Source organism: Odocoileus virginianus, chromosome 22 (genome assembly GCF_023699985.2).
Source record: "Odocoileus virginianus isolate 20LAN1187 ecotype Illinois chromosome 22, Ovbor_1.2, whole genome shotgun sequence".
In the NCBI taxonomy this organism is placed as follows: domain Eukaryota; kingdom Metazoa; phylum Chordata; class Mammalia; order Artiodactyla; family Cervidae; genus Odocoileus; species Odocoileus virginianus.
This window is the reverse complement of record NC_069695.1, coordinates 37,125,507-37,142,601: the sequence shown is the minus strand read 5'-3', so window position 1 is coordinate 37,142,601 and position 17,095 is coordinate 37,125,507. Positions and strand designations below refer to the sequence as shown.

The following is a 17,095-nucleotide window of genomic DNA, read 5'->3' as shown; positions in this document are numbered from 1 at the left end:
ATCCAAAAAAAAAACCAAAAACACCAATTTGAAAAGATACATGCACCTCAGTGTTCACTGAAGTGCTATTTACAAATGCCAAGATACGGAAGCAACTTAAGCATCCAGAATGCATAAATAAGACATGGTAAATATGTATGAAAAAAGTGAAAGTGACAGTCTACGTATCACTTGACTATCAAAATGGAACACTACTCAGACATAAAAAAGAATGCAACTTTGCCATTTGCAACAACATAAACAGATCTGGAAGATATTATTCTAAGTGAAATAAACCAGAATATGACAAATACTGTATGATATCACCTTACATGTGGAATCTAAAACTATTGGTTACCAGTGAAGAAAGGGAAGGGGAGAGGGGAGGGAGGAAGGGCAAGCAAGGGGTAAAGGATTTAGAAATACAAACTACTATTTTTAAAATAAATAAGCCACAAAGATATACTGCACAACACAAGGAATTATAGGTAATATAATACAATAAAGAGAATATAACCATTAAAATTGTGAATCACTATGTTGTACATTTGAAACATACAATATTGTACAGACAATATCTCAGTTTTAAAAAGTGAAAAAACAGAAAATCTTAAAAAGAATCAGGATTTCCCTGGTGGTCCAGTGGTTATTGTCAGGAGGCATTTAACAGGAGGCTTCCTGTGTGCTGTTTCCTGTCTCTCTTGAACCCTCTGTTCCTTATCAGTCCATGTCAGGCTAGAGGAGCAGGCAAGCCTCTCCCAGGACAGAGATCAAAGAGATGGGATGCTTGCATAGAATTTCCTTCATTAGCTTTTCCATACGGTAACTATTTATGACCCTCTTTTCATATGGATCACCTCTTACCCTTATGGCCTCTATTGCTCCTTGCTTCCTTGGTAAACTTGTAAAGTCTGGTCTCTTGATCTTTATTTAAAGAAGTTACTAGTAAATATACTCTTACAGAATTCAATAAAACACCTTTCCTCCATCAGAACTTGGGTCCCCGTGTCTTTCTTTCTTTCTTCATCTCTCTCTCTCTAACCCTCTATTTCTGGCTGATTTCCTGGAGCGCAAAAGCTGGCTACATAACCCAGGGAATATTAGCCTCTTTCCTTCTTTCACTCTCTCATCGTCGACTCCAGACCACCAGGTTCTGGTCCATTAAAGGACCAACAGGTTATGAATACACCTGCCAATTCAGGGGACATGGGTTCGATTCTGGCCCAGTAAGACTCCGCATGGCATGGGTCAACTAAGCCCGAGCACCACAGCTACTGAACATGTGCCCTACAGCCCACAAGTTGCAACTACTGTGCCCATGTACTTCAATTCCTGCACCCCGAGAGTCTGCAGCTTGTGCCCCACAACAAGAGACGTCATGGTAAGGAGAAGCCCACACATCATAACAAAGAGTAACCCATGCTCACTGCACGTACTGCAACTCCTGCACCCCGAGAGGCTGCAGCTTGTGCCCCACAACAAGAGACGTCATGGTAATGAGAAGCCCACGCATCACAACAAAGAGTGACCCACGCTCACTGCAATTAGAGAAAGCCTGCATGCTGCAGTGAAGACCCAGCACAACCAAAAATAAATAAGCAATTAATAAAAAGAAAGTTTGACTTTAAAAAAGTAAAAGAGAACTGAACTGCATATTCTATTCCTATTAAGGAATGACTTTCCTTCCCTTTAAGTATAAGTTGTTAAGGACTCTAGGTGAAATAAGAAATGTGAGATAAAATGTAGAAGACATGATTTCCTCTAAAATTAATATAATAGTTACACATCAAAAATGGAAATGACAAAAATGAATCTGAATACAAGATGAAAGATTAGGTAGAGAGAAAATTAATAAAAATTCATGTTTTAAAAGACCTAAAACACATTTTCCAAGGAACAAAGCATAAGAGGCAATATGATATATAACCAAATAAAGGAGAAATCTTACATGATCATCTCTAAATGAAAAAAGGCATAAAAGCTATTCTACAATTTAGGAACTAAAGAAATTTCTTCATTCTAATAAGGAATACCCATAAAAAACCATATCTCTTGTTGTTCAGTTGCTAAGTCACGTCCAACTCTGCAACCACATGAACTGCAGCACACCAGGCTTCCCTGTCCTTCATTATCTCCCGGACTTTGTTCAAACTCAAGTCCATTGAGTCAGTAATGCTATCTAACCATCTCATCTTCTGCTGCCTGCTTCTCCTTATGCCTTCAATCTTTCCTAGCATCAGCGTCTTTTCCAGTGAGTCAGCTCTTCTCATTAGGTGGCCAAAGTATTGAGCTTCAGCATTAGTCCTTCCAATGAATATTCAGGGTTGATTTCTGTTAGGATTGACTGGTTTATAACCCTCAAAATTCTCCAAGCCAGGCTTCAGGAGTACGTGAACCGTCAACTTCCAGATGTTCAAGCTGGTTTTAGAAAATGCAGAGGAATCAGAGATAAATTGCCAACATCCGCTGGATCATCGAAAAAGCAAGAGAGTTCCAGAAAAACATCTATTACTGCTTTATTGACTATGCCAAAGCCTTTGACTGTATGGATCACAATAAACTGTGGAAAATTCTGAAAGAGATGGGAATACCAGACCACCTGACCTGCCTCTTGAGAAATGCAGGTCAAGGAGCAACAGTTAGAACTGGACGTGGAACAACAGACTGGTTCCAAATAGGAAAAGGAGTACGTCAAGGCTGTATATTGTCACCCTGCTTATTTAACTTATATGCAGAGTACATCACGAGAAACGCTGGGCTGGATGAAGCACAAGTTGGAATCAAGATTGCCAGGAGAAATATCAATAACCTCAGATATGCAGATGACATCATCCTTATGGCAGAAACTGAAGAACTAAAGGGCCTCTTGATGAAAGTGAAAGAGGAGAGTGAAAAAGTTGGCTTAAAGCTCAAATTCAGAAAAGTAAGATCATGGCATCTGGTCCCATCACTTCATGGCAAATAGATGGGGAAACAGTGGAAACAGTGGCTCACTTTATTTTTGGGGGCTCCAAAATCACTGCAGATGGTGACTACAGCCATGAAATTAAAAGATACTTGCTCTTTGGAAGGAAAGTTATGACCAACCTAGACAGCATATTAAAAAGCAGAGACATTACTTTGTCAAGAAAGGTCCGTCTAGTCAAGGCTATGATTTCTCCAGTAGTCATGTATGGATGTGAGAGTTGGACTACAAAGAAAGCTGAGCACAGAAAAATTGATGCTTTTGAACTGTGGTGTTGGAGAAGACTCTTGAGAGAGTCCCTTGGACTGCAAGGAGATTCAACCAGCCCATCCTAAAGGAGATCAGCCACGGGTGTTCACTGGAAGGACTGATGTTGAAGTTGAAATTCCAATACTTTGGCCACCTGATGCAAAGAAGTGACTCATTTGAAAAGACCCTGATGCTGGGAAAGATTGAGGGCAGGAGGAGAAGGGGACGACAGAGGATGAGATGGTTGGATGGCGTCACCGACTCAATGGACATGAATTTGGGTAGACTCTGTGAGTTGGTGATGGACAGGGAGGCCGGGAGTGCTGTGGTTCATGGGGTCGCAAAGAGTTGGACACAACTGAGCAACTGAACTGAACTGAACTGACTGGTTTGATCTTGCAATCCAAGGGACTCTCAAGAGCCTTCTACAGCACCACAATTCGAAAGCATCAAATCATTGGCACTCAGCCTGCTTTATGGTCCAACTCTCACATCTGTACATGACTATTGGATAAACAAGTATAATACACTATAATATAGTTCTTCTGTGTATTCCTGCCACCTCTTCTTAATCTCCTATGCTTCTGTTAGGCCCTTGCCATTTCTGTCCTTTATTGTGCCCATCTTTGCATGGAATGTTTTCTTGGTTATCTCCAATTTTCCTAAAGAGATCTCTAGTCTTTCCCATTCTATTGTTTTCCTCTATTTCCTTGCATTGTTCACTTAAAAAGGTTTTTGTGTCTCTCGTCAATATTATATAGAACTCTGCATTCAGTTGGGTATATCTTTCCCTTTCTTCTTTGCCTTTTCTCTTCTTTTCTCATATATCATATCATATATACATATGTATATGTACAAAAATACATATGTTTATCTACATATATCATCTCATACATACATATCTGTGAGGATGAAAAAAAACCACTTTGTCCCTTTCCTGTACTTCAGGAATAAGTCAGGAGTGTCAACTATTACTACCTCTGCTCAATAATGACTAGAAGTCGTAGCCAGTGCAATCATTAAAGAAAATATAATAAAATGCATACAGATTGGGAACAGGTAAAATTTTATGTGTCAGTGATATGACTGTATATGTAAAAATATTAAGGAATCACAGACAATATATTAGAATATGTAAATTTAGGAAAATCACAATGTTACTGTAGTAGCCAGCCTCTAAAATGGGTCCCAGTAATACCTGCGTCTTGTTATTCTTTAATTCCCTCCCCTTGAGTATGGGCTGACCTGGTGACTATCAAAACTGACTAAATACAACTTCTGAAATTAGGTTACCAAAATACAGTCACTTTTGTTTTTGATTACTTTGGCTCACTCTGATAGAAGCCAGTTGCCAAGAATCTACCATGTGGAAAGGCCTTTGGAAAAAAAAAAACTAAGCGAGGCCTCTAGAAACTCAGTCCCAAAGAGACATACCTGGAAACTGTAGGAAGAGAAAGTACGACATGTGATGGCAGAAAGTTTACCAACCTTAGAAACAGGGAAAGGAGGAAATCTGCCTAATAAACTGACTAACTGATCTACCTAAGGAGACTTCCAAGTAAAGTGTTCAAAGTGCTAGCTGGCTTCTTCCTTGTGTTTACAGTAAATTGGGAGAAGAGAGAGAGAGAGAGACTGAAGGAAAGGCTATTTAAACAAAAATGAGGCAGGATTTTCATAGTTCCAAAAACGCTCAGCCTCTCCAGAGAGCAAAACTGCTAAAATTAAATGTTATCTTAGTAGACTGAAAAACCAGGACACTGCCAGGAAAAACAAGCTCTGGAGATACAGCAAAGGTAATAACTTCTGTTTAAGACCTCAGAAAAATCAAAGTTGATGCCTCAATAGAGTCAAACAAAAAGCACTTTAAAGAGATTAAGACTGTTCTCACAAATCCTCTCAAACAATAGGGCCTGTAGGAAGCTTACTAGTATTCTAAACTGCTAAAATTTTATGATTATGTTAGGCAGCCATAGATAACTAATACAGATTTTTACATATTAATCAGTCATTTTGAAGTCCTCAGATCATTCCACCTGCATCTACTTCTTCTGCTGCTTTATCTCTTTCCAACATGTTGCTTTATCTTGCCTTTTCATATACTCACAGTTTGACTGGTATCTGGATATCCGCAACAGGACAGTAGAGACTGAGGCAAATAATCTCTATGCTCAGTAATGGGCAGACTTTTCCTTTGGCTAGGTGTTTAGCATAGGGGTTGTGTTTATTTAATCACGTTAGGCAGGTTTGTTTACTGTTGCCGTGGTTACCCTCAGTATACTACAGGCTTCAAATTTCTCTAGGGATGCACCCCCTCAGGTGGACCACATGTTTTCTGCAACGTCTGCTCCATGCTTAGCTTTCGGTCTTCCCTTCTAGAGGGGTCTGTATCTTGTGAAGTTCTCATTAGTATTGAATTGTTACTTTTATTAGATACTTATTAGTCTAGACATGGGAGTCTCTATTATTGGAGTGGTGTTCTCTATTATTCTGATTAGGCTTGTGCTAATCAGACCCTGAATACCCGAGTCTTAGAAGTGTCTCTGTCTCTTTTCCATAGTTCTGAGATCAGCATGTAACCCTGTCCTGCCCCGAAGTTATTTTCTGCCTATCCCCAGCTTCAGTGGTTTTTACCAGTATCATAAGGACTGTATTTTAAGGAATCCCTCCTTCCTAAACTTATGGTTATTGCTACATAGAAAAGATACAGGAGAAGGATCCAGGAAATATTCTGTACCCTTTCCATAACAACTGCTCTTCCTCCTCCCAGCCCTGTGCCAAGAGGGATAGGTCAACAGAGCTCTCATCAAGTGGGGCCTGTGGAGAAATTTTGCAAAAGAGCCCAAGCTGCTTCTATATTTGCTGCCAAAGGAGGCTCCCCATTCTAACTTTCCCACATCTGGCCTCTATCAATTTGCTGCCTATGTAACAGAAATGTTCTCACCCATTTTCAGAGGAGCCTGACCATATAAGCTAATGCTCAGATCTCATATTTTCCTGTAGGCCTGCGTCTCTCCGGAGATTTTGAGTTAGTCGGTTAAATTGAGCTCTCTGTTTTAAGAAATGTCCAGAGCTTGCAGTTTGTTCCACCTTATTTTTAAGTGTAAGGTTGGGAGCAACAATCTCTACAGCCATTTACACTTAGCTTTGCAATTATTTAAACATATTTATATATCTGGTTTTGCTCCTATTAAATAAATTAACCGAGGCCATTAGACTGAGGTGCTTCCAGTACCTTAGCAGCCTACTTAAGCAAGCTAAACCTATGCCTATAATGCCTCAAAGTGAAGAAATCAAAATCTAACGACACCTATCACAAACAGCCATCTACTTTTTCCAAAATAAGGCAACCACTTAAGCTACAGTCATGTAGCTCATCTGGTAAAGAATCCGCCTATGATACAGGAGACCAGGGTTTGATTCCTGGGTTGGGAAGATCCCCTGGAGAAGGAAATGGCAACCCACTCCAGTATTCTTGCCTGGATAATCCTATGCACTGTAGGTCTTCCAGGCTCTTCTGTCCTTGGGGTTGCAAGAGTCTGACATGACCTAGTAACTAAACCACCACCACTAAGTTATAGCCAATCAAACACCTACCTTGCTTAGCTTCTGAGTCTGCTCTATAGTAAAGTCTCTCCCCTCACTCTTGAGCATAAAGGTCTCCTCACCACTTTCAGTTTAGGGCTTCCCTATAGGATTTTTGCTCAAATAAAGTCTTAAAAATATAATCTGTCTCAATTTATTTTTGAAAACTCTTATTATTCTCCTAACATCTCCCAATTTTCAAAGCTGGAACAATTTTAACAACAAAATAAATAAGTTAAGACAATAACCCATAAAACTATGATATTTATTAATGTTGAGAAATAAACTGAGGCATTATTACATTACCCACAGGAGCTAGGAAAGAGATTTTTACAGAGAGGAGTTGGAAGCCAAGCAAGGGGAGTATTTTCTTGGCTACAGGGTAAGCAACTGCTTTATTTAGGAAAGCCTAAGTGGCTGTTTGTGATGTGTTGCCCTTAGGTTTTGATTTCTTAACATTAAAGCACTGATACATATACGTTTTGGTTTGCTTATTTAGGCTACTGAGGCATTAAAGTCTGCTAAGTCTAATGAACTCCTTATTTAACTTAGTATTAATTTAAAAAGAGAAAAACTTAACAGTGGAAAAACCTGGCAGAAGCCACCTTAATCAAGTTCAGTTCAGTCACTCAGTCATGTTGACTCTTTGTGACCCCATGGACTGCAGCATGCCAGGCCTCCCTGTCCATCACCAATTCCTGGAGCTTACTCAAACTCATGTCCATCGAGTCGGTGATGCCATCCAGCCATCTCATCCTCTGTTGTCCCCTTCTCCTCCCGCCTTCAATCTTTCCCAGCATTAGGGTCTTTTCAAATGAGTCAGTCCCTTCACATCAGATAACCAAAGTATTGGGGTTTCAGCTTCAGCATCAGTCCTTAATCAAGTGATCAAGGTTAGTATCATCAGGAAAAAGACATCAATTTCAGGTAGCCCCTACTATGACATACTAGAAAGGCACATCACTTCTCTGGTATTCTTGCAAAAAATGCATAATGTGAATCTAATAAAGAGAAAACACTAGACAAATCCATATTGAAAGACAATGAACAAAATATCTGATTAGTGTCAAGGTTATGAAGGATCAAAGAACTATCACAGATTAGAGAAGACTAAGGAGATGTGACAATTAAATATGATGTGAAATACTAAATGTTATGTGAGCTACTGAATGAGGCTTTCCTAGTAGCTCAGATGGTAAAGAATCTGCCTACAATGCAGGACGCCTGGGTTTGATTCCTTGGTGGGGAAGATCCCCTGGAGAGGTGAATGCCAACCTACTCCAGTATTCTTGCCTGGAGAATTCCATGGACAAAGGAGCCTGGTGGGCTACAGTCCATGGGGTCACAAAGAGCCAGAGATGACTGAGTGACTAACAAATACTGGATCAGAAAAATGCTATCAGTGACATGGCATTGGTGAAATGCGAATAAAATCTATATTTCAGTTGATAGTATTGCACTACTATTTATTTCTTAGTATTGATAACTGTACTATGGTAATGCAAATGTTAAAAGTATGGAAAGAGGAGTAAAGCATATATGGAAATCCTACCTTTGCAACTTTTTTCTAAGTCATAAATAATTTCAAAATGAAAAGTTAAAAATAAACAAACTCTACCCAAACATAAACAGTATGTGTATGGGGAAGGAGGGGGAATGTCAAACAGGGATTTTATTTTATTGCAGCGTTTTTATAACAAGATGATAGTTTTAATAGTTGTTTAATTATTCAATATATTAAAATTAAAGGGCAAGATATACCATGGAGTGAATAAAGATGTAATTTCTGGCTCTGCAAGAGCTAGCATAAAATATCACTCAATATTATCCAGTTCCCTTTGTGGTGTCTTAAGCAACTACTTTCAAAAGTACTAGAAAAAATGAGGTATAACATATTATGACAAAAATTGATTACCTCTTCCACAAATGCTTTGCAAAAGTAGATCATCATGTAGCAAATACTCAACAATTGCTTTCAATAAAAGCCAAGTAATTAAAATAAAAAGCTTAAAAGTTTAAAGTTAAAAGTTTAAAAAACCCACATAATTAATATAACCCTCAGTTATAAAGCACTAACCTGATAATATCAAAACTCAAATGTGGTATTTCAAACTATAGTTCCAATTTTGAGACAGCAACCTAATAAAATCTTAATATAAGAATTTATGGTAACCTGTGCTCTTCACTCTTCCCTTAACTCAATGATTTTCTTTCTCCTATTAAGATCTAATAAATCTGAATCCATTTCAAGAGGCATATAAAAATAAACTATGAAAGAAAATAATCAGCATATGTATAACCCATGGGTAAAAAAATGTAAATTGCCCCCCAAAAAGACCAAAAAGCAACAGCATATACATACGTATCACATATACCAACAATTGGGGCCTTTCAACTTTCTATAAGCAAACTGTGACCCAAGCAAAATTCTACGCAGGTCAAGCAGGCACAATTTAGAGTATATTCAGCAAGATCAGACAAGCTTGGCCACATTCATATGGCACGTTTCCAGAGGTCAAAAAGAAGGGGAAAAAAGTAAATGCTACAGAAAAAATAACCTCTTTTAGTAAGTTGTTTCTGGCCAGAACCAAGAGAAAGGCTGTTGAGAGCACGTGAGGCACTCAAAAAATATTCTTTCAATTGTACATATCAGAATCCACAATCTGAGAATGTATCTTGAAATACTGATTTACAGCATTAAGATACACTAAAGTTTAGAGAATGCCTTTCTACCTAAAGCAACTTAAGAATTCCTTATTTCTTTTTTTGAAATTTACTAAATAACCTATTACAAATTCTATTTGTGTGTATGTGTATATGATTCTCTGTCTTGATGAACTGCCCATTAGTGTGAGTGGGGTGTTAAAGACCCTTACTATTGTTGTGCTACTCTGGATTTTCCCCTCTTATCCCTGTAAATGTTTGCCTTATGTACTGAGTTGCTTCTATGTTAGGTGCATAAATATTTACAATTGTTATGTCTTCTTCTTGGATTGATCCCTTGGTCATTATGTAGTGTCCTTCTTTGTCTTTCATAATATTCTTTATTTTAAAGTCTATTTTGTCTGAAATAAGGATTGCCACTCTGGTTCTCTTTTGGTTTCTATTCACATGGAATATCTTTTTCCATTCTTTTACCTTCTGTCTGTATGTGTCTCTTGGTCTGAAGTGGGTCGCTTGTAGACCACATATATATGGACCTTGATTTTGTACCCATTCAGCCAGTCTGTATCACTTGGTTGGTGCATCTAATCCCTTTACATTTAAGGTAATTATTGTTATCTCCAGGACTTTCCATCCAAAAGGAGAAGAATATACTTTCTTCTCAAGTGCACATGGAACATTCTTCAGGATATACCACATATTGGGCCACAAATCAAGCCTGAGTAAATTTAAGAAAACTGAAATCATATCAAGAATCTTCTCCGACCACAATGGGATGAGGCTAGATATGTACAGGAAAAAAAAAAAAAAACTGCAAAAAAAAAAAAACCTCATGGAGATTAAACAATTCATTACTAAATAACGAAGAGGTTACTGAAGAAATAAGAAGGGAAATCAAAAGATTCCCAGAAACAAATGACAATGAAAACATGATGACCCAAAAGGGGTAGGATTCAGCAAAAGCAGTTCTCAGAGGGAAATTTACAGTGATACAATCCTACCTCAAGAAACAAGAAAAGCACTGAACAGACAACCTAAGTCTACATCTAAAGCAGCTGAAAAAAGAAGATCATAAAGATAAAGATCAGAGCAGAAAGATATGAAAAGGAAATGAAGAAAACAACAGCAAAGATTAATAAAACTAAAAGCTGGTTCTATGAGAAGATAAAAAAATTGGCAAACCACTAGCCAGCCTCATCAAGAAAAAAAGGGAGAAAAATAAAATCAACAAAATTAGAAATGAAAAAGGAGAGGTTATAAGAGACAACACAGAAACACAAAGCATCACGAGAGAATAATATGAGCAACTATATGCTAATTAAATGGACAACCTTGATGAAAAGGACAGATCCTTAGAAAAGTTCAACCTCCCAAGAATGAACCAGGAAGAAACAGAAATTATGAAAAATTCAATTACAAACATTGAAATCGAAACTATGATCAAAAATCTCAGAAAAAACAAAAGCCCAGGATGAGACGGCTTCACAGGGGAATTCTATCAAACATCTACAGAAGAGCTAATGCCCATTTTTCTGAAACTCTTTCAAAAAACTGCACAGGAAGGAATACTTCGAAACTCATTCTATGAAGCCACAATCATTCTGATACCAAAATCAGGCTAAGATAAAACAAAAAAAGAAAATGACAGGCCAATATCACTGAAGAGAAAGAATGAAGAGGTGCAGCCAAAGCAAAAACAACACCCAGTTGTGATGTTACTGGTGGTGGGAGTAAAGTCCGATGCAGTAAAGAACAATACTGCATAGGAACTTGGAGTGTTAGGTCCACGAATCAAGGTAAACTGGAAGAAGTCAAACAGGAGATGGCAAGAGTGAACATCAAGATTTTAGGAATCAGTGAAATAAACTGGACTGGAATAAGCAAATTTAATTCAGATGACCACTATATCTACTACTGTGGGCAAAAATTCCTTAGAAGAAATGGAGTAGCCCTCATAGTCAACAAAAGAGTCTGAAATGCAGTACTGGATGCAATCTCAAAAATGACAGAATGATCTCCATTTGTTTCCAAGGCAAACCATTCAATATCACAGTAATCCAAGTCTGTGCCCCAACCAATAATGCTGAAGAAGCTGAAGCTGAATGGTTCTATCAAGACCTATAAGACTGTCTAGAACTAACACCCCCAAAAGATGTCCTTTTAATCACGGGGACTGGAATGTAAAAGTAGGAAGTCAAGAGATATCTGGCATAACAGGCAAGTTTGGCCCTGAAGTACAAAAATGAAGCAGGGCAAAACTTAATAGAGTTTTTCCAAGAGAATGCACTGGTCATAGCACACACCCTCATCCAACAACACAGGAGATGACTCTACACATGGACATCACCAGATGGTCAATACCGAAATCAGACTGATTATATTCTTTGCAGTTAAAGATGGAGAAGTTCTATACAGTCAGCAAAAACAAGACTGGGAGCTGACTGTGGCTCAGATCATGAACTCATTATTGCCACATTCAGACTTAAATTGAAGAAAGTAGGGAAAACCCCTAGACCATTCAGGTATGACCTAAATCAAATCCCTTATGATTATACAGTGAGAGTGAAAAATAGGTTCAAGGGATTAGGTCTGATAGAGTGCCTGAAGAACTATGCACGAAGGTTCAAGACACTGTACAGGAGGTAGTGATCAAGACCATCTCCAAGAAAAAGAAATGCAAAAAGGAAAAATGGTTGTCTGACGAGGCCTTACAAATAGCTGAGAAAAGAAGAGAAGCAAAAGGCAAAGGAGTAAAGCAAAGATATACCCATTTGAATGCAGAATTCCAAAGAATAGCAAGGAGATGAGAAAACCTTCCTCAGTGATCAATGTGAAAAAAACAGAGGAAAACAATAGAATGAGAAAGACTAGAGATCTCTTCAAGAAAATTAAAGATACCAAGGGAACATTTCATGCAAAGATGGGCACAGTAAAGGACAGAAATGGTATGGACCTGACAGAAGCAGAAGATATTAAGAAGAGGTGGCAAGAACACACAGAAGAACTATGTAAAAATGATCTGCATGACCCAGATAACCATGATGGTGTAACCTAGAGCCAGACATCTTGGAATACGAAGTTAAGTGGGTTTTAGGAAGCATCACTACGAACAAAGGTAGTGGAGGTGATGGAATTCCAGTTGAGCTATTTCAAATCTTAAAATATGATGCTGTGAAAGTGCCACACTCAATATGCCAGCAAATTGGGAAAACTCAGCAGTGGCCACAGGACTGGAAAAGGTCAGTTTTCATCCCAATCCTGAAGAAAGGCAATGCCAAAGAAGGTTCAAATTCCCACACAATTGAACTCATCTCACACACGAGCAAAGTAATGCTCAAAATTCTTCAAGCCAGGCTTCATGAACTTCCAGAGATGTTTAAGCTGGATTTAGAAAAGCCAGAGGAACCAGAGATCAAACTGCCAACAACCGTTGGCTCATTGAGAAAAGCAAGAGAGTTCCAGAAAAACATCTACTTCTGCCTTATTGACTATACCAAAGGCTTTAACTATGTGGATCACAACAAACTGTAGAAAATTTTTAAAGAGATGGGAATACCAGAACACCTTACCTGCCTCCTGAGAAAGCTGTATGCAGGTCAAGAAGCAACAGTTAGAACTGGACATGGAACAACAGACTGGTTCCAAATCGGGAAAGAAGTACTTCAAGGCTGTATACTGTCACCCTGCTTATTTAACTTATATGCAGAATACATCATGCAAAATGCCAGGCTGGATGAAACACAAGCTGGAATCAAGACTCCCAGAAGAAATATCAATAACTGCAGATACGCAGATGACACCACCCTTATGGCAGAAAGTGAATTAGAACTGAAGAGCCTCTTGATCAAAGTGAAAGAGCAAAGTGAAAAAGTTGGCTTAAAACTCAATATTCAGAAAACTAAGACCACGGCATCCAGTCCCATCATTTCATGACAAATTTATGGGGAAACAATGGAAACAGTGAGAGACTTTTATTTTTGGGGGCTCCAAAATCACTGTTGATGGTGAATGCAGCCATGAAATTAAAAGACAATTGTTCTTTGGAGGAAAAGTTATGACCAACCCAGACAGCATATTAAAAAGCAGTGACATTACTTTGCCAACAAAGGTCCATCTAGTTAAAGCTATGGTTTTTCCAGTAGTCATGTATGGATGTGAGAGTTGGACCATAAAGAAAGCTGAGCACCCAAAAATTGATGGTTTGAACTGTAGTGTTGGAGAAGACTCTTTAGAGTCCCTTGGACTGCAAAGAGATCAAACCAGCCAATCCCAAAGGAAATCAGTCCTGAGTATTCATAGGAAGGACTGATGCTGAAGATGAAACTTCAATACTTTGGCTACCTGATGTGAAGAACTGATTCATTGGAAAAGAGCCTGATGCTGGGAAACATTGAGCACAGGAGGAGAAGGGGATGACAGAGGATGAGATGGTCAGATGGCATCCCCAATTCGATGGACATGAGTTTGAGCAAGCTTCTGGAGTAGATGATGGACAGGGAAGCCTGGTATGCTGTAATCTATGGGGTCGCAAAAAACCAGACATGACCTAGCGACTGAACTGAACTGAATCACTGATGATCATAGATGTAAACATCCTCAACATAATTCTAGCAAACAGAATTTTAAAACACATTAAAAAGCTCATATACCATCATCAAGTCCAGTTTATCCCAGGGATGCAAGAATTCTTCAATATATGCAAATCAATCAATGTGATATATCACATTAACAAATTGAAAGATAAAAACCATATGATCATCTCGACAGATGCAGAAAAAGCATTCAACAAAATTCAGCACCCATTTATGATAAAAAAAATACTTCAAAAACAGAGCATAGAAGGAATCTACCTCAACATAGTGATGGCCATATATGATAAGCCTACAGCAAACATTATTCCCAATGGTGAAAAACTAAAAGCATTCCCTCTAAGAACAGGAAAAAGACAAGGGTGTCCACTCTCACCATTACTGAACATAGTTTTGGAAGTCCTAGCTATAGCAATTAGAGAAGAAAAAGAAATAAAAGGAATCCAGATCAGAAAAGAAGATGTAAATCTCTCACTGTTTGCAGATGACATGATACTACACATAAAAACCCCCCAAAAACTATCAGAAAATTACTAGAGGCAATCAGTGAATTCAGAATATTCGTGGGATACAAGGTCAATACACAGAAACTGTTTCCATTTCTATATACTAACAATGAAAAGTCAAAAAGAGAAATTAAGGAATCAATCCCATTCGCCATTGCAACAAAAAGAATAAAATATCTAGGAATAAACCTACCTAAGGAGACAAAAGACATGTATATGGAAAATTATAAGACACTGATGAAAGTAATCAAAGATGACATAAATGGATGGAGAGATATTCCATGTTCCTGGGTAGGAAGAATCAATACTGTGAAAATGACTATACTACCAAATGCAATCTACAGATTCAGTGCAATTCCTATTAAACTATCAATGGCATTTTTCATAGAACTAGAACAAAAAATTTCACAATTCATATGGAAACACAAAAGACACTGAATAGCCAAAGCAGTCTTGAGAAACAAGAATGGAGCTGGAGGAATCAACTTCCTGACGTCAGATTATACTACAAAACTACAGTCATTGAGACAGTATGGTACAGGCACAAAAACAGAAATATAGATCAATGGAGCAAGACAGAGAACCCAGAGATAAACCCACACGTCTATGGTTACCTTATTTTTGACATGGAGGCAAGAATATACATAATGGGACAAAGATGTCCCCTTCAGTAAGTGGTGCTGGGAAAATTGGACAGCTACATGCAAAAGAATGAAATTAGAACATTTCCTAACCCCATACACAAAGAGAAACTCAAAATGGATTAAAGACCTAAATGTAAGACCAAAAACTATAAAACTCTTAAGAGGAAAAAACAGGCAGAACACTCAATGACATAAATCAAAGCAAGATCTTCTATGACCCACTTCCAAGAAAAATGGAAATAAAAACAAAAATAAATAACTGGGACCTAATTAAACTCAACAGCTTTTGCATAGCAAAGGAAACTACAAACAAGGTGAAAAGACAACCCTGAGAATGTGAGAAAATAGTAGTAAATGAAACAACTGATAAAGAATTAATTTCTAAACTATAAGCAGCTCATAAGTCAATACCAGAAAAAAAAAAACAGCTCAATCAAAAAGTGGGGGAAAGACCTAAGAAAAATAGCTTCTCCAAAGAAGACATACAGGTGGCTAACAAACACATGAAAAGATGCTCAACATTGCTCATTATCAGAGAAATGCAAATCAAAACTACAATGAGATACCACCTCATACCAGTCAGAATGGCTATCATCAAAAGGTCTACAAACAATAAATGCTGGAGAGGGTGTGGAAGAAAAGGGAACACTCTTGCATTGCTGGTGGGAATGGTAAACTGATACAGCCACTATGGAAGAGAGTATGGAGATTCCTTTAAAAGCTAAGAATAAAACCACCAGATGACCCAGCAATACCACTCCTAGGCATATACCCTGAGGAAACCAAAATTGAAAAAGACACATGTACCCCAATGTTCACTGCAGCACTATTTACAATAGCTAGAACATGGAACCAACCTGGATGTCCATAGACAAATGAATGGATAAAGAAGCTGTGGTACATATATACAATGGAATACTACTCAGCCAAAAAAGGAACACATCTGAGTCAGTTCTAATGAGGTAGAAGTAAGAAGTAAGAAAGAAAGAAGTAACTCAGAAAGAGACATAAAAATATCATGAAAGTCACTCAGTTGGGTCCAACTCTTTGCAACCCCATGGACTATACAGTCCATGGAATTTTCCAGGCCAGAATACTGGAGTGGTAGCTGTCCGCTTCTCCAGGGGATTTTCCCAACCCAGGGACTGAACCCAGGTCTCCCGCATTGCAGGTGGATTCTTAATATACTTACGCAAATATATGGAATCTAAAAAGATGGTACTAACACATTTATTTTCAGGGCAACAATGGAGAAACAGACACAGAGAACAGACCGATGGACATGGGGGTAGGGGAGAAGTGAGAGGATGAGATGTACAGAGAGAGTAACAGAAGTTTACAATACCACATGTAAAATAGACAGTCAGTGGGAATTTGCTGTATGACTCAGGGGCTCTGGGACAATCTAGAAGGGTGGGATGGGGAGGGAGGTGGGAGGGAGGCTCAGGAGGGAGGAGACATGGGTGTAACTATGGCTGATTCTTATTGATGTATGACAGAAACCCACAACATTCTGTAAAGCAATTATCTTCCAATAAAAATAATAAAGAATAAAAGAATACTGGAGTGCGTTGCCCTGCCCTTCTCCAGGGGATCTTCCCGACCCAGGGATTGAACCTGCATCTCTCACATTGCAGACAGATTCTTTACTATCTGAGCCACCAGGGAAGCCCCTAAATTCTTTTTATGCCCCTCTAAATCCATAAAGGCTTCAAATGGGAAAACAAAAAACTGAGTCACTGAAAAATTAAAGTCTACCTTTCATATTAGACTGTAATGTACTTTTAATTATGAACAAAAAGTTATGATTGGTTTTAAAAAATAAAAGACCAGAATAAATATAAAATAATGATGATCTACTCATTTTACAGTGGAAACTAATGGTGCTACACTTTCTATTTTTCTTCTAAGAAATGT

General features: G+C 38.2%; 1 protein-coding gene and 1 long non-coding RNA gene across 5 annotated transcripts in view; one reads left to right on the top strand and one right to left on the bottom strand.

Annotated features, from left to right (window-relative positions):
- Window positions 1–17,095, bottom strand: part of KIAA1328 (KIAA1328 ortholog) — a 406,763-nt gene that overhangs the window by 351,803 nt on the left and 37,865 nt on the right. The window lies entirely within an intron of this gene.
- LOC110122156 (uncharacterized) overlaps window positions 5,484–17,095 on the top strand; it is a 31,878-nt gene continuing 20,266 nt past the window's right edge. The window contains exon 1 of the long non-coding RNA XR_002309131.2: window positions 5,484–5,573. This is a non-coding gene — a long non-coding RNA (uncharacterized lncRNA). The remainder of the gene's footprint in view (window positions 5,574–17,095) is intronic.